Source organism: Phalacrocorax aristotelis, chromosome Z, assembly GCF_949628215.1.
Source record: "Phalacrocorax aristotelis chromosome Z, bGulAri2.1, whole genome shotgun sequence".
NCBI lineage: Eukaryota > Metazoa > Chordata > Aves > Suliformes > Phalacrocoracidae > Phalacrocorax > Phalacrocorax aristotelis.
Genome location: NC_134311.1, coordinates 60,689,481 through 60,716,154, shown reverse-complemented (window position 1 = coordinate 60,716,154; position 26,674 = coordinate 60,689,481). Strand labels below are relative to the sequence as shown.

At 38.7% G+C, this 26,674-nt stretch overlaps 1 protein-coding gene across 1 annotated transcript in view; it reads right to left on the bottom strand.

The window, feature by feature from the left end:
* PDE4D (phosphodiesterase 4D) overlaps positions 1-26,674 on the bottom strand; it is a 613,857-nt gene that overhangs the window by 569,344 nt on the left and 17,839 nt on the right. The window contains exon 2 of the mRNA XM_075078147.1: positions 3,504-3,671. The gene's annotated coding sequence lies outside the window, so the exon portion shown is untranslated. The remainder of the gene's footprint in view (positions 1-3,503; positions 3,672-26,674) is intronic.

The following is a 26,674-nucleotide window of genomic DNA, read 5'->3' as shown; positions in this document are numbered from 1 at the left end:
GTCCACCGCAGAGCAGATATCTCCCTGCAGCCCATGGGGGACCCCATGCTGGAGCAGGTGGATGCACGAAGGAGGCTGTGACCCCGAGGAGATCCCACACTGGAGCAGGCTCCTGGCAGGGCCCGTGGCCCATGTGGGACCCACGATGGAGCAGTCTGTTCCCGAAGGACTTCACTCGGTGGAAAGGACTGGTGCTGGACCAGTTAATGAAGAACTGCAGCCTGTGGGAAGGACCTGCATTAGAGAAGCTGAGGGAGGACTGTCTGTTGTGGGTGGGTCCCCATGCTGGAGCAGGGGAAGGGAGCAAGGAGGAAGGAAGGAATGGCAGAGACAATGTGTGATGGACTGACCACAACCATCATTCCCCATCCCTCTGTACTACTTAGGGAGAGGAGGTAGAGAATATCAGGAGTGAAGCTGAACCCAGATCAGGGGAAGGTGCTTTACAATTTGTTTTATTTCTCATTATCTTTCTCTGATTTGATTGGTAATAAACTGATTTCCCCAAGTCGAGTCTGTTTTGCCCGTGATGGTAATTGGTGAGCGATCTCCCCCTGTCCTCACCTTGACCCATGAGCATTTTGTTATAGTTTCTCCCACTGTCCAGTAGAGGAAGGAAGTGATACAGCAGTTTTGGTGGGCACCTGGTATCCAGCCAGGGTCAACCCACCACACTCCTCATGACAGATACAGAACTATTATAGTGCTTTGTCATTTCAGCCACCGATTTCAGATCACAAAGCCATTCCTCTCTACCCTGTGGAAAAGCTGTGTTTACTTCCACCCCAACTCTGCACTAAAAGCACAGAGAATGACAGCCAGAGCTTTCTAAATTCCTTTTTCTTAAAAGATAGGAAGGTGGAGGAGAAAAGTGGTACCTCCTCTCCCCCCCCTCTTAAAGTAAGCTCTGAACTGGCTTTCTTCCCCCACCCCCCAATTTCTAGTGAAGCTGCATAAAACAATTCAGAGGGGAAATATTTTTTGAAAATACCACCGCTCCTGTATGAAGCAAATGGCTGTCACACATGATAGAGCATTTCCAAAGGGCTACCAACTGCATCAGACAGGTTGGCACCTGCCTTGAGGCCTGCAGGACAGGAGTTCTGGTTAGTTCTGCATTCACCTATAGACATATGGGATTGCATAAAGGCAGCTCCATCTGGTATTAAAAGACTGACTCATGGCTGGCAGTGATTGTCAGAAAAGGGTCCCCTCAAGCAGTATCTTTTTTTCTTGCCACTTCAAAAAGAAGGAAACGTGGTTTAACTAGCAATTTAAGCAGCATTAAGTGCTTGTTGCTTTCAAACGTATATTGAAAACATTGTAAAAATTGTTGCAGTTGCTAGTATTGTCAGACTGTCCCAGGAAATACTTGGTAATAAGGTGGAGAATTTGCAAACAAAATATATACCCCAAACATTTCAGTGACAGACAATATACTGAGGAGTACATTTTATGTATTAACAGCCTTTTTTAACAGCCTTCACCCCCATCCCGCTTCCTTCATTCCCCAAGTCTCCATCAGATTTCTTAAGGGGAATTCAGTCATGGACAACTCTATACTAGCTGAGTTTGAAACACGTTATGCTGAACAGCAACAGCCATCAGAGCATTGGGCTGGGCTTCTAAAAAAGCTTGATATGCCAAAAACCTAACACAGTAAGAGGTGCATGTAGCATGCTCACGTTTCAGAGACATGAATGTGGCTGTGTTCAAAAGCAGCTTGAAAGTGTGAATACCCTAGTTACACAGTTGAGGAGTCAGCACAGGACCAACACAGTAGCAGGAAAAAAAAAAAAAAGAAGAAAGAATCAGATGGAGAATTGATAAGCAAGAATACACAATGCAATGTAGGAGAAGTTAAGGACTGTTTGCTATTATTGCCTGTTGCCTCAGCATGTTTTCTGTATCGTTTTTGTGCAATTTAAAGGGGATATTGAAGCAGACCACAAAAATGGCACTTGTAAGCATAAATTACAGACTATACCTTCCAGATGTGAACACGGCACAGGTCAAAAATGCTATCAACCTAAAGAAATGTTAAGTTTTTCATAATGAATCAACATCCACCTTAGCAAATATCAGTGCTAACTGAAGGTGTTACCTGTCCCTCGACTGTTTTTTTACCATCCATCTAACACACACTCCCAATGGCTTTTCCAGTGGAAGGTATGGGTTATGAGGCACTCACACGATCCAGGCCAATTAAGATAACTCAAACCACCTTCATCAGGTGTTTATTCTTGCCCAGCTGACTTTGCCTGAAGCAATATAAGAAGTAGTCTTACAACCCTTCTTTCAGACACGGACTTGTAAGACAGTATTGGCGACAAGATGATGAGCAACACAGCAGGGCTGTCTTCAGCTGGTGTAGCTGGGTTCCAGGGAGGACATCTGTAGCCTTCTACAGACCACTCAGCTTAAAGACAAGGAAGCTCACTAGAAGGTTATCTTTGACAGTACATGGGGCTGCACAGAGAACTTTAAATTTTTTAGTGATTTCCAGTATACTACACCACAGAAAATAAATCATTAACAGAGCTGTGTTTTGCTCTGACTCCGTATGTCATTTCACCTAGAGCATACCCTCTTCCTCACCTTAGGTTAGGTGCCTGGGATAGTTACTATAGGAGGCAGCTGAAAATTTCTGCAAGTTCTTAGAGTTTTTCTTCAAGAAATATATTAAGAATTGGTATTAAAGCCCATATAAAAGAATAATCCTAAATGCATACCTATTTTCAGATTAAGGAGAAATGGATTACTGCTTTTTATAAACATATTCCTACAAAACAGTCCTCGTTACAGGCAGAGAGAACACACTCTTCCCTTTATTTTGGTTATTTATTCCCATTCCTTGGAGTAAATGTCTTTTTCTCTTAATAATAGACCAGTTCACATGCAAAAAGGTGTTGTTTAGGCTTTTAAGTGGACTTATAGAGAGAGATGTATAGTCTGTAAGCAAATATGCTTACAGAGGTGAATACTACTAGGAGCAATGCATTTTACTTCACCTTCATATAACAAGACAAAAAGAAATTAGAGGCTTTAAAACAAATTCCAGGCCCAAACAATGACATTAGGGAGTCATCCTAACTACTGATCAAACACTATGTTTTATATAGAAAATACAGCGTCTGGTGTATTTCTATTCTTGACTAGGTCTCTTTCTATCTAGAGAATAATAACCAAGCCAGTCAGGCACAAACAGAGAACTATCCCTATGTAACAATTAATTAATCAGTCAGATATTCACCAAAACTGTTAGCTAATTATCAGAAACATCAAGTGAGAAAGTGAGTCCATTTCAATCACATGCACTTTCTAGATGCATACAACACTAGGTATACTTAGGTTTTTTCTCCAAAATTTGGAATCCCCTGTACCCATCACACATAAATTTTATCACAGTAGGCACATACTAACACAATAGAGAAGAGCAAAGAGTCCAGGAGCTCTCAGAGGAGCAAGTCTAGAATGAAAGCAAGAAATCACACAGTTCCTACCAAATCTTCACCACCAGGGCTCTGTGGTTGCTCAGCCTGGGTTGCCGCATTAGACCAGTTAAGGGTCTTTCCAGTCTTTTTAACGTTGGAAATTATCCAGGAGATTGGATTCTCTACTCCTGTTCTTCCTCCTTCTCTCTCTTTCTCCACTTATGTTTTTTTTTTTATCTTGACATGGAAAAACACAAGGGATTAATAAACAGGAGGAAAAAGACTGAGTAGAAAACAACATAGAAAAGAACATAAAAAGAAGCTACTGAAATGTCTTCTAAGAACAAGCCATTTTAAAGTTTTAAGTGAAAAACTTACAGATTTATCTGGGTAACTCTTACTATTCAGATATATCAGGAAGGCTACTTTTGTATTTATCAGGTGGACAGTCAATACATCTACGGCATTTTAAAAGATTTTCCTTCAATTTCCAGCACATCTTGTTTGACAATAGATGTTTCTTCATGAAACAGCTAATTTCTCCTTATTTTAATGGTTTTGTGTCCATCCAAATCTCTTTTGTAAACCATTACAACAACCCAAGTTATAAAAAGATTAGCATATTGCACTCATTAATAGATATATTTTAGCCCAAACCTGCCAGACAAGGAAGCCAAGAAGAAGCAAGGAAACCTGCTCTTTTTTCCTGAGCAAAAAGAGAAAAAAAGAGAAATCGCGAATAACTTCTTGTCATAACAAACATAATGTATTTTATTTCAATTAAGACTCTCCTTGATGCAATCGTTTAAGGAAAGGTAACATCTTTTTCAGCAAAGAGGAGCAATTCAGATGCTGGGCACCTGACTGCAGAAGATTCATACTAATTATTTTCTGTATATGACGCTCTGTTGTCACCATTAAAAATGATCAAAGGTTACAAGTATCCAGTTTTTCAACAGTTGCTTGTGGTTGCCATGTAAGAGTTTGTCATCTTCAATCTTTTAGAATTCCATTATTCTTCTCCATGCCTGAATGGTTTTAAAATTATAAGGACAAGTTGCTTATAAATATGTGACAAAAATTAAAGCCAGCATTAAAGCACCATGGCAAAATGGACTTCTGTGGTTTCTTTTCATTCTCAACTTATTTTGCATCATTGCATACTGTTTGTCTCAAAACACTGCTTTGTCTCAACTATGGTGACCAGGAGAATCCATAAAAATATTCTCCTTGTCATTTTGGTCAGGAGGTAGACATGGCAAACAAATCCCATTTTACCATCAATTCCAAAACTTACCATTCTTTTGCAAGCTGTTTTCTAACACAGGTGTTTTTTTCTGCAGGCAGACACTGGCAGCAAGAGCTCACTCTGCAACCAGCCAGTCAGTGTGAAAGTAAGTTGGAAATTGTGTAGGACAACAGGTAACAAGAAGGAAAGCTCTACACTAGTTAGCTATACAACTGTAGCTTAATTTTCTGGATCAATAGCATTTCTTTTCAAAGTTGTGGCCTTTTCTGATTTCAGACAGCTTAATGTTTTCTCCATTTTCTCAGCAAAGATTGGCTGAAAGATGACTTCCTCATACAGAGGAGAAATGAGTCTGAATTGGTGCCATTCTCTTCCTCACTGGCTTTTCCAAAAAGTGAAATACTTCACCTTGACTTACTTAAACCATCGTACAAGAAAGCTAAAATGTTCCAAATAACTTTCTAAACTCTGTATGCTAGAATACATTTCTACTGACCCCAAATTAATGTTTATTCTGCACGCTTTGTCATTTATTTGAATGTTAGCAGCCTGGAAACTGACATGCATTTTTCCCTCCCTGAGTTCCCCTGCCTCCCCCACACCATTACCTTTAAAACTAGCCACGTTTTCTCTGGTAAAAATAAATACTGCAATTTCCAGAAAGCGCAACAGTGTCCAACCATGACTTTTGGAAGTTCCAACAATGAGCCAAGAATCCTTTGGGGTTCTTTAGTCTTTTCCACAAAGCAGTTACTTATTTTAAAGAGTGTCAAGATTTTGAGACATCTTCCAGTATAAATGTAGGAAGTTCAGGAACTGAATAAAGAAGGTGTAATGACTTGCTAGCCCGTTTTGATGGGGCAAGTCATGTCAGACATATGTTATAGTTAACAAAAAGTCACATTCATTCTTCCTATTGACTTGCCATGTAAATTTTTTTAAAGGAATACACCTTTTATATCCTTATTTATTAACATTTCAAAATAATTGTAGCCAAAATGAGGGTGCATTGCAGTTAACTTACCAGAAAATTTCATCTCACTTTTTAGTTTTGTAAATCCCCACCAATACTTTTTTCCACATACTTTGGAAATAAACAGCCCTGGTAATGATATCAACACAGAACACTCCTTAAATGTAGCAAAACATACACGTTAGTCAAAGGCAAAAAGCTGAAGAAAACAGCAAGTGACTGGTATACTTATCACAGTGAATATTCAGGAACAGCAGTGCAGGCTTTGTAAAAGTCAAGAGGGTACTTGACACTGCATATTTCCAATCAGTATTCATAGACAATATTTAATACTCTTGATCTAATGGATACAGAAACACTACAGTGCTTCAGGCATCAAACACTGATCAAACAAATAAGGCCTGCAATCAACAGGCTAGCAAGGCCACATACGAAGCGTGAAAAAATTAATGAAAGACAGGGAAAAAAGAATGCAAGAGGAGATAGGAGCATAGGTTTTAAACAAGTGTTGAAAGCCATCTCAATGACATTAAATATACTGAAGCACTGTGCCAGACAAGTCCTGCATATGCTGAATCCACTTAGTTTAACTGGGTTATTCTATATTACAGCAGAAAAGTCACATTACATAAAATAATTGGTAACACACGTAAACTCTAAAACGGAGATACAGAAGAAATTTTCATAAAAGCTACAAAATCTTCTAGGAATAAAAAGGGCATTCATCTGCTCCTCTTATCTATGTTAGCAAGGCTAACTTTGTTACTGCAGAGATCTCTTAATGAAATGGGAAATGCCCGCACTTTCTTCCGACCTTACCAGAGTGACTGTAACTGCAGACAGTTGAATAATTCTCATTTCACCAAATAAAAAAAAACGCTATCTCCTACCAACACTTTGCTACCTTACCTACACTTATTTTTACCTGGAAACTTTATGCTCCGTTCTGTGGAGGTACAACAGCTCTCATTTCAACACTCTGTAAAGTCTAATTGCTTGCGTCAGTTACAGGTTGTTTGTCAAAGGAGCATGAAACAGACATCAGGCTGGAGGTCCTACTTTTCCTGAAGTATCCATTGTTTTCAGCAGAAGTAAATACTACCAGGATTTACTTCTCTGCCATTTTGTTAGAACACTCAGTCAAATACATTCAACACCAAAAGTACATGAGGAGGTGCCCAAAGAGTCATGTGTTCTCCCCTACTGCTGAGTACACTATTGCCTTCTTTACAGGAAAAATATGATGAATCCTCAGGTGGTAGAAACCATTTAGAGGACTTCTTAATCCTCCACTATCAGCAGCTATGGCAAAATGAAAGTATGGTCTTGACAGTGCTTCCTTGGGCAAGTATTAACAGCACAAACTCACGCCCAATCCCAGTTTGTCCACAAAATCATCACAAATGTGGACTTACTGGGAGTGTTAAGAAAGTAGCTCCACTTAAGCAGCCTCTCAACAGTAGGGCAAAGATACAATGATAAAATAGAGTGGAGAACCAACAGCAGTTATTGCCACCACTAAAGTTCTCCTGTGGAGGAGAAAGGGATTTGATGCCACTCACTGAGTTTTGCTTTTAAAGTACAAAAATACTACTTCAGAAGGACTTTAACTTAGATGCTTAAAATTTATCTTTCTCTATTTGAATGGTTCTCCCACAAATAGGTTTGCCACTCATTTCAGAGGTTTCCTGTTGCTTTCAGCAATTACTGAGCCACACCTGCTGGCACAGAGAAATCCTTATGCCAGCCAGCAGCAAACTGGGCCAGAGCCTGCATCTGCAGCAGAAAACCATCATCACAAACCACAGCCACATGCAAGTTTCTTATTCCACATCCTCTCCCCCAGGAAAACTATGCCCTACAGCTTACTTTTTTTGTGTGACCAATGTCAGGTTGGATAAAGAAGGGGAACATCAGTAGACTTAAACCTCTGATGCTGAGGCATTCATTAAAAATCAGGGCTGCTCTCCCTCATGTATACCACGACATTAGCTACCAGCTGCCTGAGGAAGTTTACCATATTCACATGAAGCAGAAATTAAATGAGGAATCTTGGAAAACAAGCCATGATTTTCATTTAGCTTAACTGTCCTTCAAAAGTCCAATAGTAACTATTTCCTTTGAATAATAATTTAGTAAAGTGTGCAAATGTCATAAATGCTATATCAACTCGGATGTATAAACTGATAGCAATCAGCTAAAGGCAAATCAATATTAAATGTTAGTATGTGTAAATATACTGGTTCCACTCCTACCCCTTTCTTCCTTGTGCAATTATACTGTCATTCTTTTTTGTGGAGGAGGGGGGAGTTGCTTGGTTTTAGTGCAAGAGTAGATGGATAAATGATTAGTCACATAATAAGACAATTCTGTTACAGAACACTTGGCTTTAGGGTCTAATGCTGCATAGTTTTTTACAGCCTTTATCAAATAAAAGCTGTTTGGTGGCCTCTGAGAAATGTGTAGAATAACTTAATACAGTTCCTCATCCTCTCTTTTTATAGTTGATGCAAATTAGCTAGACAGCACAAAGACCAACTGGTTTTCATTCAAGAGCAGTGAAGACAAAGAAATTAACTCCAAACAAAATTACAAACCCCTTTAAAATATGTTTCTTTGCCAAATACTTGAGGGGGGAGAGGGGGCTGGAGACAGACAGACTTAAAAGTGACATAAAAAAAGAGAACTTGGAAATTAGGCACTGAAGCTTTTACTTCCTTATGAGGTTAGCCATCTGAATCCTTTGATAAAGTTGATCATCAACATCCCCAATTTAAATATCAGGTTTACATAGAGGGCAGTCATGCTTATCATGAAGCTTAGATACTCCATGCTACTTGTCCAGACAAACCAAGCAGTTACAGAGACATAAAAAAGTACATGAATAATGAGAACATGCACAGTTAAGAACATGCACTGATTTTAAGACCAATTTTTAAGCCCACTATTAACAAATTTGTAAAGAAAAAACCAGACCTGTGGGTATTCGTTATAAAGACTCATGCCCTTCGCAGGAATCTTCTTGGTTTTCAAGTAAATGTGCCCACAAAGATGACATAAGAACTATTTTAGAACACATGTAAAATGATTACATTGTGTTCCATTGGCGAGATACTACAGGCATACTGCTATGGCAGCATGTCTCAGCAATTGTTGTTCCTGTACCTGTTTGGAAGACAGATAATTTAATCGGGCTGTTAATCCAGAGACCATCTTAGCTGTTTTCTTGCAAGTCTTGTGAAGAAATATGTATAATAAAGCTCAAAGCTGTATAAGTTTAATTGTATTCTAAATACAAGTGCTGAAAAAATGGCATGAGCTCAGATACTAGATAATAAGCAGCATTAAATTCCATATTTTAATAGGTATAGTATAACAGATAACTTTACTTTCATCCAACAGAAATAAAGACCTCGTTGTTCTTACTGCTTTCCACACTCTAATTGCATGAAGCACCTGGGAAGTTATTCTGCAACCCATGAAGCACAAACATAATTCACATTTTAGTATTTAAAAAAATTTATATTTGTTGTTCATTTTTATTGGAAAAGCCTGTGTCCTCCTGAGGATAACATCTTACTGAAGTACACTATGAAGTGAAAGGATAGTCACAATATTTAAAGGACTTCCTCATGGTGCCTGCAAAGCAACAATGCTTTACTTATCAAGAGGTGGAGATAGTTTTCATATTTAGAATTGGAAAAATCTACTCCTTTTTTATTTTCCTTGTTTGGGCATTCCTGGAATTAACCCAAAACAAAGCAGATATTTGGAATTCAAACCACTAGTTAGATTTGCAATGCATATCACCATACGAGAAGCTGGGCTGCTATATCAGAGGAAGCATTGTTCTGTGCATGCTGCCTTCTGTAAGCATCCACTTCGGGCCATCATCAAATGGAGAATTCAGTACTCAGTGTAGCTTTAGGGCGGCCAAGACTTTTGTGGTTAACAGGTAGGATCACTGACAGGAGAGAAGAGGGAAAGCACAAAGAGGTAAAAGAAATATAAAAAGGAAGCAGCAGAAAAAAACAGTAATATTGATTATATTTGTTCCTGGAGTTCTTAATAAATTCCACAAAAGCACCTTTTAGAATCAGTTGGACTAATCCAATTTTTTGCAGTGAGCTCAAAACTGAGCATGTATAAGGAGCAGTGACCCATACACTTGCACCACTAAAACTGGAGAACATTTAAGATTTTTTCTCCCTCAGAAGCTGACGGTATCATTAAGTAGGTGAAACCTCATAAAATGTTTCAAGTTTAAAGCTAAAGTTTTTCCACTTATGTCATGAATAAATTCTACAAAAACTGAGAGGCTAAACAGGGACTGTTTCAGAATATAACTTCACTATCCCTCATTGGATTAGCTTCCACTTCATTACATTCATCCAACAGCAAAGTACCTTAAATGGAACCATGTTTGCTTTTTTAACTCACTCCTTTGTAAGCCATGAAATTAAGCTATCAAATTTAGTACCACAAGTATGAGTTCTTCATTGAGCAGCAGACTGATGAAAGAGAAGCCCAAACAATGCATGCTCAAAGAGAAGGAATAGTTTGATTTGCCTGTACTATGCCTGGCCCTTTTATTTAAACCTTTGACCCCTTACAACCACCTGCAGTAGAACAGAAGTATTTAATGTAATCTGTAGTGACCAAGAAGCACCTAATAGAGAAATTTTGCATGTCCTAGATACTCGTGTTCCCCTTACCATTGATTCTCAGGACTATGCTAGGAGGACTATGAACTACAGGTACATTGAGCCAAGGCAGAGTAGAAGAAAAGCAATCACCTGGCAAGTCATCCAGGAGCCATTCAGTATTGTACCTTGCTTAGGCCAAGTCTGAAGTCATGAAAATACAAGGAGGTGGCCAGCTCAGCTGAGAGGCTTCTTGTCCTACATGCCTTGTATTCAATGTAAGTTTTTCTGCATCCTGAACATGCTAATTACATGTTGACTAACAACCTTTTAGATTCTTTTATCTCTTCTTCTTAAGCAAAGTTGCCTGGACTTCATTTATTCATGCTATTTTGGCCCCTTACAATTCTAATGTTCCAAAGCAAAACAGTATTTCTTTCAGAGAAATAAGTAGCAGTAAAAAGCTGTTTCATGAAAACAAGAATGGGTTATACATAAAAGACAACAGTCAAAAAATTACCTCCAAATGGAATTTCTTCAAGGTTTCTATATTCAACTCTTGAACTATGAAACTATACAAGTGGCATAAATTCAGCATCAGAAAAAAATCCTTCCATGCTGATCTAGTAACCTTGAGAGTAATAATTCCTTATTATATATCCGTTTGACAAAAAGTTCAGCATGACACACACAGCAGAGTGCTGTGCTGACAGGTGCTGTTTAGTAACTTCGATGTAACACAGAGGTGGCAGCTGGGAACCCAACACCAAGAGGAAAAAGCTGTTCTATTAGAAAAGTTTACTCATTCATTTCACTTGTTACTCTGAGGGCTCTGAAGCTGTATCTGATTCTGTCAGGCTGATTGGCTGAAGATAGCCTGTCTAGGGCAAGGGCTTCCCCCAGACTATCTTCCATGTTCCTCTTTCAAAATCCAATATCCACCAGCATCTTAGCAACCCAAATATTTAATGAAATCTGAGCTGAGACTTTGGAGAATTAAATAAATACATTTCCTCTAGCATTTTTAAGCCTTTATTTTCTCTTAAAAAAACCATACATGTCTTCCACACACACATGATCTGGTTAATGTATCCCTTGTGCACCTGCTCTTCAGTGTGAACTGATAAAGAAATCAGTTGCTATGAAGTGTGTCATGAAAGCAGTACAATTTAAAATAATCCATCCAATTAAAACATTTTTAAAAAGATCTAGAGATTAATAAATCTATCTTCCCAACTAAAGTGTTCAGCAGCATTTGTATTTAAGTGACTGTCAAATTTTAGACAAGTATTAGAATAGCTTTACTTGGTAGATTAAAAAAAGAAAAAACAATTCCCAGAAATAGGTAATGGGAAGAAGTACTTGTAATTGCAGTTTCTCAGCTCTGATTCAACATTTACGTTAATTCTCTCTCAAACTGGCTGACTTACAAAACAAGTACACAGACAGCACACATTTTCAAAAATAGCTATTTTGCACAAATGTGCTGAATTCAGAGAGGAAAATCACAAACAAAAACACAGCATAAGAAAGTAGAAATCCTTGAAATAGGATAGCGTAATAGTGGGCAATTTGAGACTTTCCCAAAAATCATGAAAAGTGAGAGGGAAAAAAAGAGCAATTGCAGGAAAACAAAAAGCTGTTTCACAACTTAATGTACTATAAAAACTATGATAGAGGAAGAAGCTGCTATTCTACTTGGTAAAAACAGTTTGCATTTTGAAATCAGAACACCTTTATCAAATGTCCCATCCCAAGTTCTCATGGCAATTGAGCATGCAAAGAATTAAGCTATATCTAGAAGCGGTTGAGAAATGTGAACTTTCCCAAAGTTTCTAATGTAACAAAATCATTTCTATTCAAATTAAGTATAAGCCTTTCTTCCCCTTCTATACAAACTAAAAGGGGAAAATGATAAAGATACAGCAAGGGAACACAGGCATACTGCCATACATGCACACAATATTTGGAGGGGATGGTATTTTATTTAATATTAGTTAATTTTACTCTCAGCAGTATGTCCAACTTTGTCCTCTTCAGAAGGCAAGTCTCAACACTAACCTTTGCTGCTGCCAGTGTTGTACCAGCATTGTAAAGGATAAGAGGCAGGATGGATTGCTGTGTTATCCAGAGGCAGGATACAGAGAGGTTAGATCAAAATCAGTTTTAAGACAACCTGTCAGACACATTTAGAAGCACAGTTATACAAGAAAATGGGTGAGAGACAGAAGCCTTACACAGGTTTTTAAGAATTTAAAGAAAAAATAAAATATTGCAACTCAGATTTGAGGCTGTTTCTCAATGGCATCCACACTACATAGCCACAGACTTCTGTCCAGGAATACTTACTGAGAGGAATTCTAGCCCTGCATTATGGAAGATGCCAAACTAATATAGTGTCAGTATGACCCCACAAAATACATGAAAGCAGAAGGGAGGACACAGCCAGCATTTAAGAAAAAATGGGAAGAATCATACTGTCTAAGCATGGACATGAAAGCCAGGGTCTTTTTCTTTCGATTTCTATACAATCTCCAAAACTATTGGGCAATTTATCTCACAAAAACTTATTAAATCTGGTTGATTTAAGGAAGATATTTCAATACTGAATGCCAACAGCATGACATACTCAATTTTGCTACTTAGTACTGAGGAATACAAATTTCTACAAAATGGAGACGAGGGAGACTCAGCCCTAATGGCTGGCATTAGGATGGTCACAACACAGAAAAACAGAAAACTTGGAATCTATGAAACCAGATTTCCTCTGCCTTGTCTATAACAACAGGAAGGGACAGATGAAGGAGGGAAGAAGAATCTTCCTGGAAGAGCTAAAAGGTATATATTTAGAAAGTTAAAAAGGGACCCAGAAAAAGTGGAGGATAAAAAGAAGAAATTTCAGAGACAGAGGAGGTCAAACAAGACTTACATGATTTAGACGTGCTTAGCACACCAAAGGAGACATGAAAATTTGAAAGGATCCTAACTCAAAGTCCAAAGGGCACACAGTAGTAGGAACTAACTAGATACAAGGAATGGCAGGCATGTCTGTTGCTGCTTCACCCAGTCTAAAATGAATCTGAAATGTCTAAAAGGAATCACTGTTCTTCAGTCCAAAGTCCCAGTTTGATTTAACAATCTTCTGCTCTTGGAAACCACACACCAGAACAACATCAGTGGGACCACCTATCCTCATAGAGGTATCTTTCAGGAATAGCACAGTAGTCACTGCCACTGAGTAGAAGATGCCACTTCAGGAAGGGATGTGACAGACTCTACTCACAGAAGACAAGGGGTTGGTGGCCACTGTAGATTCGATAGCACTGGGGCTGATCCAAAAACCAGAGGGAGTTTATAAACACAGTCTTGCAACAAAAACCAGCCTGCAAAGTACCACTAGGAGATTTTCAGAGCAGCAAGAAAGCACAAATACTAGCTTGATTTGGATGTGGTCTAGCTGATAGCACAAAGGCCAAACCACCTTGTTTTAAAAATACTCAGCTCAGTCTTTCTCCTCATCAGTACGGAAGACCTGATGTTCCAGAACATGTGTTACCACCAGCAAAATAACTACTCCCAAACCTACACGTAGCTACCGGCTCAAACCCCAGATAGCCTGATACAGAGTAGAGGAGGGAGAAAGTTAAAGATTCTCCATATTACTGTGGCAGACAACATGTGGAAACTGGAGAGTACAAAATCTGTGATTCAGTTCCTCCAAATTGTCCACCCTGCACAAGTCACTGGAAGGTTCAGTTAATTCTTATAAAAGACTCTGGAAATGGGAAAGGTTTTTTTTTTTGGTTTGCTTTATTTTTTAAATTACTTAAGAAAAAGTACCAACAATACCAACTTTTACTCTTCCTTTTTGAAAAAAAAAATTATTAAATGGAAGAGGACAACTGATTAAATGCAAGAGAACCATGCAAATTCTGCATTGACAACTTAGACATCTGATGGCAAGGGCTGAGAAAACCACCATCAAGCTGAAATCAGGCTTGCACTGGAATTTGCAATATTTCTTCTATAAAAAGAAAACTTGGATGGGAACTGTTTTAATGTTTCCTGAGCTCAAAACAAACTTCTCTACTGCTGAAAGCCCCTTGCAATGCCCAGGAAACAGTATCTATTTGTCATACAGTCTGAGAACATATATACAGTAGTGAATGAACTGTGCTAACGCTCCTGTTCTGCCCAAAATGTAAAAGATTACTTTGAGTCATAAAAAATACCTATGATGGTCATGCATGTAAACCAATCTGGATGAATTACCTCTGCTAATGCTGTTGCATGTTACAAAGGGCTTATCACATGCAAAACATGTCTTGTATTAGATCTGAACCTTTCTGTCAGAAACCCTCCATACAGGACAAAAAGTCTAAAAATAAACATCTGAAAGCTTCCAAATGGTGTTCTTATTACGCACCCACCAAGTTAAATTACTAACAAAAGAAAAAACGATATAATATTCAGCAACATCCTAGACAGTTTCCATAATTTTACATATCATGGGATGAATCTGGTTTTGTGAATAACTGTTGTCATGGCAGCGGTGTCCTGGTCCCAAAGGGAAATAAATCCTCCTAATAATTTGTGACAAACCAGCCTAGCAAAGAACAAAATTACTTCAATCTTGCTAAAGGATTACTGATTTATTGTTTGAAGCTCAGCATTGGTTATTGAAAAATCACTACCATCTCTTTTTTGGATGTGTTTCCAAGAGCAGGATGGGAGACAGCTAAAGATTTTTCTCTAGGGGAGATTTTCTTTCAGAATATGCAATTTCTGCAAAACCAGACTTTCTGTTCCCACCCAGAACAAAATTGAACTTTATTAAAAAAGAAAAAAAAAAACGATGAAAATAGGTTTTTAGTTCTGTTTGACTTGAAATAACACAGCATATTTTGAACAACAGGAAAGAGGCAAAACATTTCTCTTTAAATCAGTCCAATATTAAGCTGAATTTCTCATTCATTGCCTGCAGAAGATGTGCTTGCAGTGAAGGAGGTAGATAAGACAAAGCTTATATTAAGTGCTTTTTCACATGAGTTATTGACCTGTATGACTCCTACCCACATGGAAACCACACTCAGTTCAGAAAATCTCACACCTGTTTCAATACGCGGACATGCATTGTCCCCGTGCTGAAATGCATGGAGTGCATTGGAAGTTAGGAGAACATTATGCGGAGGCACCGTCTATGTTTGCTTTATTTTTACATATTTCTCAACTGATCTTCCACCAAAATTGAGACAGTTTATGCATAAAAATGGGCCTTTGACCTTTGCCACTACAGGCCTTTCAATGAGATTCAGGCATCTGAATTTCTTACTGAAGTTATACTTCATTTTGCTAGATTAGCCTATCTGGGATGAATCAGGCTTCTCTGCTTGATTATGTCTTCCATGGTGAAACATGATCCTCTCTGACACTGACATGCTATATTAAGGAACGGCTATCTCAAAGTACAGGTCATGTGAAGATGCAGTCTAATAACTGGAAACCCCAACAATAATTCAAACAGCCAGGAAAATCTGGTTTAATACGGAATTGATCTCTTATTGAAGACTTGGATTGTTCTGAAGCTGGAATAGAATATTCCCGAATAATAAACATGTTGAATACTGGAATTCTCTGTAAAGTGGGAAGCTTTCATTTTCCCAGTTGCACTTCTAAGTTAAGTTAGCCTGATGATCTCTTATTCCCCTCAAAAGCCACATTGAGTATCCAAAATTTTAAATTTATTTTGACAGTTAAGAGAAGTTAGTTTCATTATAACTAAGTCTGATTACAATTGTTAAAAAGTTAAGTGCCTATCAGTCCAAACTGAAAAAGGAATTAGTTAGCAGTAACTAAATATGACTATTACACTTGCAAATAAATCCAAATAATTATTTATCCTAACTCATTGATTCACAACAATACAGGAAGCTTTTATTCACTGTATCCTTGGATAAGGTCTGATAATATTCAAAACAATGCTTGTAGCACCATACCACTAGTCCAGCTGATTTTCTGGTTAAGGCTGAGGAAACCATTTCTCCCTTTAGACACCAGCTCTCCTGTGATTACCTCTTCCTGGACTGCTCAAGCCCAGCTCTGCCACAGCTCCCTCTTCCTTGGGTGACTCACATGCCCTCAGGCTCTGGGCGCTTTTGGCTTAAAGTTGAAACCTAGCCCCAGCAACTATTCTGTGAGATATACCTGCCCCAGATATCAGAATAGCTATATCAGAGATAAAAACTTTACTGAAGTTTTAGGCTTCTATTCATTACTACCAGAAATGGAGTTTTCTCATAGTTCAGCTAGAAAACTCTCAGCAAACCGTGTGCCCAGCTAACGCTGAGTAGGACCCAGCCACATCCCTGTTTAAGGCTCCATTTCACTCAATTCCCTGTTCTGACAACAAAGAGTTGAAAATGGAGGAGGGGACTGCCTTTTTCTTTGCCCAGCCCAAGTGTCCCACTGAGTCCTTCAAGGCTACAGTAGACAGCATCTCCCAATGCCTTTGCCTCCTCAATTCCTCATTGGGTCACTGGACTGCCCAAACCTCCATGGACCCTTCAAAACCTTTCCAAGGTTCATCACACCCTCCAGATGATGAAGCAAGCAGCGTTTAAGAAAATCATTTTGATAGAGTTCTCAGCTTTGCTCCCATTCATATGTGGCAGGTTTTTTAATTGATACCTGAGTCAGAGAACCAAATGTGGAATAGAGAAAATAAAGAGCTGTTGAGCGTATTCGGGGAAGGGAGGGAGCAGGGATGGGAAAGGATGGCAGAGACAGGAGCCATCATAGTTGCAGGATGAGCCAAAAATTGATAGAGTCTACCAAAAGGAGGGCATTTCCCACAGCAGAGTGAGCATCATGGGGAAAAGAGAAGATGCCTCATGAGCAAGTAATAGCAGTAGACTGGGAGACAAGATTAAGCAAACAGGAAAGGGTCTGTTGTGGGCACGAAAAGTTGGAGATGATCATTTCCAGCTAATATTTTATGGAAAGTTTTACATTCCTCATGTAGGGATGAACATGATTTTTCCTCCACGCTGGCACAAGGGAATTCACTCTAACAGAATTTTGTACAAGCTTCGTCCCTCAGTCGAGCTGAAGCTGGCTGGTGGTTTTCCAAGTGCTTTATGAGAACATATTACATTGAAATGCAACATTTTATCCCAAGGCAGACATTTTCAGACCCATGAAACAGATGCCAAATCTCACAGGAAGGACCTGAGGAGGCTGGCAGCAGTGATGTGGCTCAAGTTACTGGAAATTCAGGAAGTTTGGGCAGAGATTAGAGAAGGGCCTGAAACATTTCCTCCCAGGAAAGAGAAGGAGGGGACAGAAAACAGTGTAGTTAAAATGTAGGCTTTGATGAAAGAATAAATGCATAATGGAACTCATGTAACAGGAAAGAGTCAGCAGGAAAGGGAATAATGCTTAACCAATCTGCACGTCTCACTGAAGTGTCAGTACTTTTCTTTTGGTTTCCAATCCCGTTATGACGAAGTTTTACTCTCAGCATCTTAAAATATTATAGTTTTGCCAGCCTAGACAATATATCAGCCTGACACCAAACATCCCTATGTTTGTTTTTATCTATATCATGTTTTGGTAGCTCAGTCTCTGGAGTACTATACCTGATTACCACCAAATTGTTGTCACCTGAAGAGGTTATTGAACTGTACCCTGCCTGTAACAGCAGCAGCTATACTTTGCGTATTGCAAAGTTTAATGAGTGTTCTTAATGAGCTTTCAAAGACCATCAAAACAAAGGTACTACCTCACCAGCACACTGGAAAAGTGAAAGTAAAATAGGGAACCAGTATACATGTGGGTGACTCTTCATGTGCATTAATTTCATCTGCCATTTCTCTGTGTGTTACTTTCCAAAATGAAGTTGTATAATGAAGCAATTTCAAACCAGACATTTAAAGTTACATCTGCAGCACATTTTAAAAGTACCAATTTAAAGATCTAAAAAGCCATGTCCATAATTTCCAGATTCAATTAAATATGAGAAATATTTATAGATACAATTATTACTTATGCCATTATACTATGGGACATTGAATCATCTATTAGAGATTCTCCAGCTGATCAAAGGAATTAGAATTAATCATGTGGAAATAAGGGAATGAGAGACCTGGAGGCCTGGCATTCCACCCTAGCAATATTATGGTAAGATCACTGTGTTTCTTCTAGAGTTTCTTGACCTCTTAATATCATGACTATTACAAAACAATCTGTCTAAATATATTTTCAACTTTTCCAGTATCTTCATATATCTATTCTCAGTTCCAATTTACTGTTCTTTATTCTCTGCCTTTCCACCAAGAGACTTCAATATCAAGACTCACAGTACTTTTCCAAACTGGATGTCATCATGCCTCACTTCTTTGCTTCTGCAGATTGCACCTCAAATCCTCATCTCAGATGCTGAGGGGCTCACTGGGCAACCCATTTACAAATTAACTCCACCCTTTTTTCTCGTGCACGGGGCTAAGCTTTTTTCCTACTTTGGTACCTGGCTTAACAGTCATTCTTGGCTTTTCTTCTGCACACCATCAAAGTGCCTTAAGACCCCTGCCAACCTTGTTTCTCAGCTTCTGGCTGTGTTTGCTGCTTTACAGGAAATTTCTTGGTTGTCCACATGGCCTGTGATTGTGCTTGTCTGACACAGATGCTTGGCCCCTTTGTGCAGAGGACCCCCACCGGGGGTCCTTGTAGGTCTCAGCCCAAAGTGGATGAAACTGCCAGCAACCCACCATACAACTACAACAAAATCTGAACCTGATGAAAAAAACCAAGTTTATTCTCATCACTGAAAGAACCAGGAGTGCAAACCTGAGGAGAATGTGGGGAGATCTGAAAACAGCTTTCATCCAGAGGCCCAAAAAGTATGAGCTACTACTGGGGCATTTCCTCAGATACTAGGTAAAGACAGTTAAAAATTTTCTAATGAGATATTTCATCAAGGAAAAATGGCTATGTGGAAATTTATTAATTTCAAAGTAATGGCTTCAAAAAGGCGCTTATGGAGATAAAAAACATTTTGATATAGCTGAAGAATTGCTTTGACCTTTTTTAAAAAGGAACATTTCTAGCTGCCATTTCAACAGAACTCTTCACGTTTTAGTTTTAGAGAACACAGGATTACCACCAAAATGGAAACAAAACATCTCATGTTTACTGAAATGAGTTTCCAGAGTTTGTTTCACTGAGAACACTGAAATGTATAGTTTTCATTAGATTTTTGGGACAGATATTATTTTTTTCTAACTGTGGATTTGCAGATATAAACCAAGGTCCCACCCAGTTCAAGTCCTTATTGTGCCAAAATACACTGCTGAGGAACCCTACAAATATGTCCATTCTAGGGCACCAAGAGCAAGAATCTGCCCTTGCTCTCCAGAGAACTGAAAAGAAACAGACATCTCACACTGCTTTAACAAGCAATGGCAGAAATTAGAAGGCAGGCTCCTAAACACTGTGAGTAACTCATATTCATTCCCAAAGCCACCTAGGGGTGGCCACAGGTCAGGCTGAAGACAGCGTAATCCTTATCTAAAGCACTTAGAACTACTCTGGCTCACATGAGTTGCTGAAGCAAAATGCCACATAGTTTACATTAACTTATACAAGACATTTGTTTTACTTTCTCTTAGATTTCTTTACAGTGGCTCACTTTTGTGACATTTAATGTTTCTGGAGAATGCTGCATTACTGGAATTTAACTAGGTGTAAAGAGCATGGGAGCATGTGAATGAAGAAGTGATGACTTCATGTAACAATTCTCAGTAATTTCTACCTACTTGTTCTCAAGACTGCATTTTCCCAGAAACATTCCTGGAATTTAGGAGACAAGGATGCTAGCCCATGCATATCTACTCCAAATAAGGCAATAGTTAAAGACTTTTAGCACATAAACAGTCCTGGCCTAAAGTAAAACATAAGCCTAATCTTGGTGAAACCCATTCTGCCCTACTTTGTTGGTAGGAAGAAATGAGCAGGGTCAGGGGAATGGAAAATTCCTACATGGAAAATAAAGAATCCAGCTAACAAAAGTGACTTTTAAAAGCTAAAATACTAAGAAAACCAGGAAGGTATAGAGACACATGATTCTTAGTAAGCAGGAGCTTTGGCTCCCATTGAAGCTGAAAGAAAGCTAGCAAACAGGAAGGAGCCAAACGAGCAGCCTGAAAAAACCTTGGTAGAGAGAACTTGCAAAAAAATGTGGAGCCAAATCCCCAGGAACACTCGAGCATGCAGAGGAAACTGAGACCAGAAATGGCAAAGAAATTATTCACTGTGTTGCCCAGATCCTGTAGTCAAACTGAGCTTGTATACATAGTGTTACAAAGTGTTACTCCAAGCAGGCTGTAGTGTAAATATGCTGATGACAGCAGCACAAAACGAAGCCATGCTGGACCACTATACCTGTATAGATCACTGCCTATTGCTATGCATTCCCTGTACTTTCTAAAGCAAAGAGTACCTGCTTTATAAATACATCAGGATAGACTATATGCTACTTGCTGCCTATAATTTGTCCTTGAAAGGATAAAAAGAATACCAACATGGGATGGGGCAAATCAGAAACAAGGAATCTGTGCTCAGATCACTAGATGGTTGTGAGCTATTCAGTACTTACAGCCAAGCAGATCACAGTATCCTACTACATATTCCTTATGGACTCCTGTAAGCATCTCTGTGTTGGTTGCATAGCCCTTGTTTCTGAACGTTTTTTCACAACCAGTGCAGCTAGATAGTTACTTTTTTCCTAAGTAAGACTCCAGAGGAATGATGGGCATCTGGATACCACAAGGAGGTACAAATTGCTCTATGTTAACTTGTCCTGTGCTCCCCGTGACAGGGGCTGTGCAGCAGCTTTGACAACAAGTAGATGCACATACTCACAGGACAGTGCCTAAGCTAATAAAATCCACCTTACACTTGCCAACAGGGGCATGTTAATGTGCTATAGTGTCTCATACGCTCTTGAAGCAGGGTCAGCTTGTCTCCTGCTGGCCTGGAATACATTAACAACATCATTATGCTTTGGAGAACTGCAGCTTGCTTTCCATGTCCATCACGTGCCTGCTGTCATCATGGAAAAGGGAGAACTGCCCTTCTTGCCTGTTCTGAAGTAGGGCATCACTGATGTTTTTCTCCAGAAAAGAAACAAACAGTAAAAGCCAACCCTTAGAAGAGAGGACTGCAGGTCAGGACGATACTGAGAACTGAAGTGTGGGAATATAGCAATGGGAATGCTGAACTCCCAGAGCTACTTTGCTTTGCTGGAGGAAGCTGAACAGCTGCTTTGCTTTAAGATATATATTTATATAATTTGTCAAACTTTGCAGCTCCTTACTACCCAGTAGACACTGTGGGGGTGGATGGAAGAATGTCATGACAATCTTCATGAATCTCATAACCTTCCAGAGAGATGGATAATGATGTTCTGAGAAAGGGGCTGCAGTTATACCTGAACTCTTCCTAATGGGGGAAGAAATAATCAGCTCATGCAAAGGGGTCAAACAATACAGACCCAGGTGAAATTTACACAGGAACTGTTTATCACAGTGGAACAAAAGCTTCAGAAAGTGACCGCAACAAAACAAAACTGCAGTTCTGCATTGAGAGGGACAGCAAAAAGTCTTTTCTTCAGTCCCTTTAGAAAGTCAGATTTGGTGCCTGCAGGTTTCACTGCACAGCTCTGCATTATGCCCATTCCAGGCTGAGAGAACATTGGACATGAAAGCCAGAAAGCCAGAAATGCCCCCAAAACAATGACCACATTGAAGGAACTTTCATTATTGCGTTTCCACACACATACATGGGCCATGCCACTTCACATAAATCAGTTCAAATTAAAACAGAAACCTGTTTTTACCCACCAACATTGGATGAGGTTATATCGGTATCAAAGGTGTTCACAATTATATTTGTGACTATTAGCTTCTGAAAAAACACTGTTTAAAGAAAAACATAAGTTTATACAAGTTCTTAAATGGGCAATGTGAGAGACCATAATTAAAAATTATGCTTCTATGTCTCTGTGTACACATGTATTTTGTCAGGGTTTGAGGTTTTTTTAAATGAGCTAACATGTTTCCCTTTACAAATCTTGTTCCAACCAAGCAAATTTCATAGGGCATTTCCTTTTATGTACAGCTTCTAATTAAAGCAGTCTTCTATCCTGAATCTCCCTTGATGCTTATCAGATGCCTGCCATCTACATTTTGCACTGGACTTCCCAGACAGAAAAGTACGAAATCCCTAACCATGATGTATTTTAAGTCAAAAGGATCAAAGCTACTCTTAGGAGAGGTACTAAGAGCAAATAAATGTATTTATAACATCAGACTGACAAAGCATCTGAAATCTTATCCTGGCCTATTTTACAGTGAATAAAGGACACTACTGACACAAGCAATGATGACATGACAGAGAAAGCTTGCTAGTATCTAAGATTAGAAATACAGATTTGTACTTCTCTGCGTTTCTATGTTGAACCAGAAGATTGCATTTGCTCTTATTTCTTTATCATGTAAAACTGTTGTGCTCCTATGAGCATCAAGTTTGTATCATAGATATATCTCTACCACTGTATTTCAATATAACCAAGCTCCCTTACTTCACCTTAACCTTTGGGTGTTGTCATATTACCATATGTCTCATCTAGACCAGTTGTGTGCCCAGCTATACCTGGGATCAAAGGGAAGACCTGTACTTTTGTATGGAGGAAGGGAGAGGAACCAGTCTGAACTCTAATGCCATATGGCGTGCTTGCTTATTTTCCCAAATACTGGCCTCAGATGCCAGTAGAAAGATACAAAGGGGCTCAAATACTGTTTTGATAGACAACCTCAAGAGGCCTAAGATATACAGTCGGTAATTATTATATAAAAAAGTGTTATTCTGTTAACTCAGACAAATAATTTAACCACGATGTACCTCAAGTTGGCTTGTTAACTTAGGACTAATAAAATATGTATATGGACAGCACACAAAGATTAGTAGCTTGCAAGTCACAAGGCAACCTTAGATGAAGCAAACCTTATAAGTGAACAGTCTTATTTTTATTGATAATGTAATAAATACAGATTTCTTCCATTCAGAAATATTTCAGTTTTCTTTAATAAATTTTTTTCCATGCCATTTTTGCTCTTGATAGTGGTTTCATTTTTAATTTTCTACTGACAATACAAGATTATTCTTTGTTGGCTGGAAGACACTTTCTATCAATTTGTGAGATCGGTCATGCTTGGTTATAAACAGCCTAGGCATATTCTCTGAAAAATATGGAATAACAATTTTAAGTTACTGTGAGGCAAGGCATAAAAGTAAGCATAATTTTGCCAGCCACATGTTAGAAATTATTTTGTAATTTATATTTGCACTCCATTTTAATATATGGCTAATGAGTGTGAAGGATACCACATGAAAGTAAATAAATATCTTGCAATTTTTTTCTGCAGATTGCCAAGTTTACTTGAACTGTTCTTATTCATGTCTGTTATAATAAAAAGTCAGTGAGCAATGCCAGCTAAGCCAGACACACTTGAAGATACATTATTAATAAGTTTCAGGGATTTTCCTGTGAAAGATGCATAACAAAAACCTTGAACTGTCAGGAAGATAAATATCTTCCATTTCAGTGTACCTTTCCTACCTAGTTTCTTGCATGTCTTTTCCCAATGTACAGAGCCATTATGTCAGTCATAACAAAAACAATTTTAAAATTTAGCCAGGCACCTAACTATGTAAATAGGCAACTAACAGATTTTTCAAAGGAAACAGGAGCAAAATTCCCTATATAGTTATAATCTTCAGATACCTTAAAGCATCCAAAAGATAGCCTAAGATTTTTTTATGTGGATGCCCACATTTAGGCTCTTGAAGTCATCCGTCAGTACTTAGCTAGAGCCATGTTTAGAAAACTTCCCCAGTTCAGAAAATAGATCAACATGAAACATTAGTGAACACAAACCCTTCTTCCTGAGCAGCTTTATATACCAGCCTCTCTTGTTTAACCCTACATGCACCATCTTGGCAGGCATCCCCACTCATAATAAGATTTCCAGGATGAAGTGTAGCTAAACCTAGAAATGCAAATTCAGAGAACACAGAACATACACAGCAGCTTACAAGTTCCCACTGCTCAAGGATCCCCATCCTCATTTTTGGTCAACAAAATCCACAGCTGTGTTTTAGTGCAAATGCCATCCCTTCTTTAAAGTGTTGAAACTAGCAACTGAATTGCCTCCATTAGCTTATGAGTCATCTTTGATTTCTAGCTTGCAATTAGGTTGAGATTATTTTTGTTTTTACTTTCTGCTTCGTCTAATTTTCTCATACTGAATTGGTCAAAAAAAGGCAAAAAAAAACCCCAAACCCAAACCCAAGTAAGCAAACAAATAAAGGATTTTTTACATCAGGGGTATATTTAAAGGTGTTATTTCCTCTCAGCTTCATCATACCATACCTCTAGGCATGCTGCTTAAAGTCTGAATTGCATGTGCGAGGTCCTTTCTGCACTATGGAAAGTCATAATTGGTTTCTTGCTTGCTGACTGTTTGTTTTCTGAACGTTTTCTCTGTATTATTAACTTCTGCTTACAGGCTAAGCACCCCTAGATTTCTTTATGTTAGGTCTTTAATTTTCACAAATACTCTCATCCAGTTCGAATGCATTGTATTGGATATTCTCTACTACCAGATTCACAGTGTTACTTGCAAGATTTGGGCCATGACTGACACATCCTTGTGGATCTTTCTGCAGTGCTACCTTGAAGTTGTCACCTTTGGCTATTTATCACAATTACTTCTACACAAGCTTTAGAGGTAGCATTAGAAGAAGCTCCCATGCACATACCTATAGAACGTTTACAACATAAGTAAAGCATACAGTGCTGCTGTGTGTACTCACAGTAATCCCATTCTTTTCTCAGAAACAGGCTATTGCTCTCTTTTCTTGAACTACTGATTCTGGAACTAAGAAGCCTTAAAACCACATTCAGTTCTCAGTCAACAGGAGAATCGCCTCTTTATAATCACATCTCCATTATGTACTATCAATGTACTCTTTATTCGTGCAATACAGGATGTCCAAACACTGCCTAGCACATGGCCATCACAAAAAGGCTGTTGTTAATTTTAAGGAGCTGACCTCACCACAGAATAAATTTATTTCGTTTTCCATCATGTAGCATTAGCTCTTCACCCGCTGGTAACATATCATATGCTTTTTCTAGCTTTCACACCACTCTTCAGCCTGTGATATGAAAGCTTCCTTCAAGGCCAAGTTCTAGCATGTAGGAAATTTACTAAGGATGAATTTCAGACATGTTGTATTAAAGAATGAGTTAGAGGTACAGTAACATCAAAACATAACATCATGTTAACAAACATCAAACATAGGCAGCCCTTGTGAAGGAGAAATTAAGGGTGATTCTATCAAGCAAATTCTTTGAGTGTTTTTTCTCCTCAGTGCATTTTAAGTAGAGGGCAGTAGTGGAAAAAAAATAATTAGTCCTGAGATCACTTGAGTGACTTGAGAAGCTTCTTCATACCAAGTGAAGAAATCATGCATAGATTAAGAAATGTGTAGAATTCCCAGAGTCCCACACTCCTTGGCAAACCCCTTTTGCTTTAGCACATGAACGCACTCAATCCCGTTCAATGCATTTATCAAGACCTGCAAGACCTTGAGCCCTCTACCCACCAGGCAGCAAAACCTACATTTGTCAATTTTGAGAACAAACTCTCCAGAGGGGTACCCACAATCCCCACTGAGACCTGAGTTCAATTTGTTTAAATGCTATGAAGTTTTCTTACAAATAGCCCCACTTTTGTTGCAATGATTAGCACCAGGTGACCTCAGAAACCTGAACATCCTTCTCAAACAGGTTTGCCCCAAGCCAAGGGCTCCTGTATTTTTCAGAAATATCCTGCTCTTCTCTCTCTCTGGCATATCCTTTTTACCCAAAGCATCAACCTCAGTTAGTGAGAGGGAGTCTCAGCTGGACCCTTGAGTACAGGGGAAAACCCTGCCGTGCTTTCTTTCTTGAAGCAGACAAGAGTAAAACGGGAAGAAAAAAAAAAAAAACAATAAGTCACAACCAGGATCAACATTGTTACCTGTAGCCAAAAATCTTTAAGGTACATTTATACATATTTACAAAATGTAGTACTGAGAATTAATTCACAAGGACACCGTGTATATAGACTTAAAATTGCTGCCCTGAATGGAATCTGCCACCCAAAGGAAAATGCTCCTATAATTCTCAGTTCTGCTAAACCCTGGTTTCATTTCAACAGGTGCTTTTGCTGCTAAATAAATACCAGCTGAGATAGTTTCACACTTCAAGAGG